Raw genomic sequence first — 2696 nt, 5'->3', positions numbered from 1 at the left:
AAAACTAGCCATTAAAAAATTATCTGACCTATTTGATTGTAAGTCAGAAAACCCCCACTCTAGGAAAAAAAAAAAAGAAAAGAAAAGGTACAACAGAGAGGCCCAGAGGAATCTGAATAACAGGCTGGATCCCCCCAACTCAACCAGAGCTGGGGTGTAGCTCATCAGTAGAATGTTACATCAAGTGTGAGAGAGGCGCTGGGTTCCATCCCCAGCACTGCAAAAACAAAGCCAAAACACAGACAAAAAGGCCTTGTCTTGTTTCATTTCCATTATCTCATATCCTTTGTATCCAATCATAATTTTATACAGCTGTCCATGCTTCATTGAACTGAAGCATGAAAAAAACAGTTCACCCTGAGTCTTTGGGTTTTATATCTGTAGGCTCTCATGCCATGTAATTCACGATCAAATACACTTGTAATGCTTTCCTTTTGTTCACCTGTCATTTGCTATATGGGTGTCAGTAACGATCCTGTATGTTGTAGAGAAAGGGGTACCCCCATTCCTCCCTTACACAGATGATGCATAACATAGATTCTATATAATTGATTACATTTTTAAACCCTGAGTAATTCTCAATTCTTTTCCTGGTGGTTTTGGATAAGTGAATGTAGGTCTTTAATTTATGCATAATGTAATTTCATTACATTGGTTTCGACAGTTCTGGCTTACAACCTTGCAGCTCAGGAAACCCTTTACATACACAATTTTCTTTGGTTCAAAATATATGGACCAAAGGGAATTAAATGAGATAAGCAAAGTACTATTTATGCAGTAGCAAATACATAAAACAAGGAGCTGAGTTTCCTTTGCATCATCTGAAGTCAGCAAGTCCAGGGTAAATTCAGTGTTCAGTGGTGGTAATTACCTCAATTGCGAGTTTTGGATAGAATCATCTGACTCCTTTTCTTCTTTCTCTCCCTTTTTTGTAACTTTTACTTTAAAGCCTCCTTTTTTATGTTTACTCCAAGCTGGATCAAATGTTAGTGTATATGTGGGAAATGAATTAAGTTTGTCCACCCCAACTCTCAAGGTAACTCTTTCAGTAGTGGGATTGAGGACTAATCAGTCAACTAAGGTTCATAGTTTGCAGCTTAGAATAAGTATGCTGAGGAGCATAGAGGGTGCATAGATTTGACATTCTTCTTTTTTATTATAACCCTCATATTTAGCCAAATAAATAAGCAAAATGCTCTATCATTAATCTGTGCTCAGATTTAACAACATGGACTACAAAGCCCCAGGACTGGGCTGTATCCCAGGTGGATTTCCAGCTTGACCAATGGCAGATGGAGAGGAAGGGGCAGTTATTAAGGCAATCTCTGAACAGGACCAGCCCTTTCCTTATTTGCAGGAAACTTCACCAACTGAAAATTGTGATCTGTCATATACTGACAAGATAAACACAGACACATATGCACACGTGTGTGTACACACACACACACACACACACACACACACCTTGGATGGGTGAGAACTGAACACCTTGAGGTTTACCTTGTCCTTATTTGAAATCTTAGAAGTAAATTTTATAGATAAAGAGTAATAGTTTTGGGTATATATTAATTCCTATCCTAGTTTTGAATGTGTTCCTAATTATGTAAATTCAATTTGTACACAATCAATTTAAATAGAAGACATTTGCCTATTGCAATATGTGCAGATCTCAATGAGGAAGTGTTTCTTCCTTTTGTCAACTGTCCCTATAATATGACATTTGTTTGAACTGTATTCTGTAAAGGGACAAGCATGACAGAACCCAATACTCTCTTCATCCCTGAATCAAACAAAGAAGAAAGAGAGTGGGATCCAATGGAAAGTTTCAGGTCCAGGAATCAGGTCCCACTGCAAAAGCCCTGGAGTGTGACCTCAGACAAATGACCAATCTCTCTGGACCCCGGTTTCCTCTTCTATGAAATGAAGGGACTGTACTGGAGCACTTCTAAACCTGCACAGTTAAAAAATGTTATGATTCTAAGAGGTGACCATTGACAATTTCATAGTCTGTTTTGGATCTTCACTGGGACAATATTTCAAATGTTGCAAATTTCCAATAATTATGGGAACTTTTCTTTGCCTGGGGAGAAATTTTTAGGCACAAGATTGAAATGGCTGGCAAGTCAGAAGAGGTTTGTTGATAAACCTTGTTCAATACAGCCTGTCTTTTTCCTAACTGCACATATTGTAGTCTTGTGACTGCTAAATGGCCCAGGGGAAAGGGCCACATGACAGCTGTGCCTGGACTCTGGCTTGGCCAACTGATTTGCTGGATGCTTTGGAATCTGAACCTTGAAAGAACCAGTAAAAGCAGCAACACACAAAGGAGGGTGCAGAGGATTGGGTTCCACCTCCTTCAGGGCAGAGCAAGTTCAGGCCTGGGAGAGGTGGGGATGGGGAGCCAGAAGGAACCAGGTAAAAAAGAACCTCATGAAGGAAGAGGACTGTCAGCTTTTCCTAAGTGACAGGTGGAATAATGAACTCCAAAGAATTATAAAAGAGAGTACATTTCTTTTAGGAAAAAAATCCATTTTATAGATTACATCAGCTATAATGGATATTCTTTAGTTAATAAGTAGAGATGAATAATAATACTATTTAAAGTTTACTGAGTACTACAGGTTGAGCATCTGTAACCCAAAATTCAAATTGCTCCAAAATCTAAAACTTTCTGAGCACCAACCAATGGAAAATTG

Source organism: Callospermophilus lateralis, chromosome 1 (genome assembly GCF_048772815.1).
Source record: "Callospermophilus lateralis isolate mCalLat2 chromosome 1, mCalLat2.hap1, whole genome shotgun sequence".
Taxonomy (NCBI): domain Eukaryota; kingdom Metazoa; phylum Chordata; class Mammalia; order Rodentia; family Sciuridae; genus Callospermophilus; species Callospermophilus lateralis.
Note: the sequence above shows the minus strand (reverse complement) of the source record.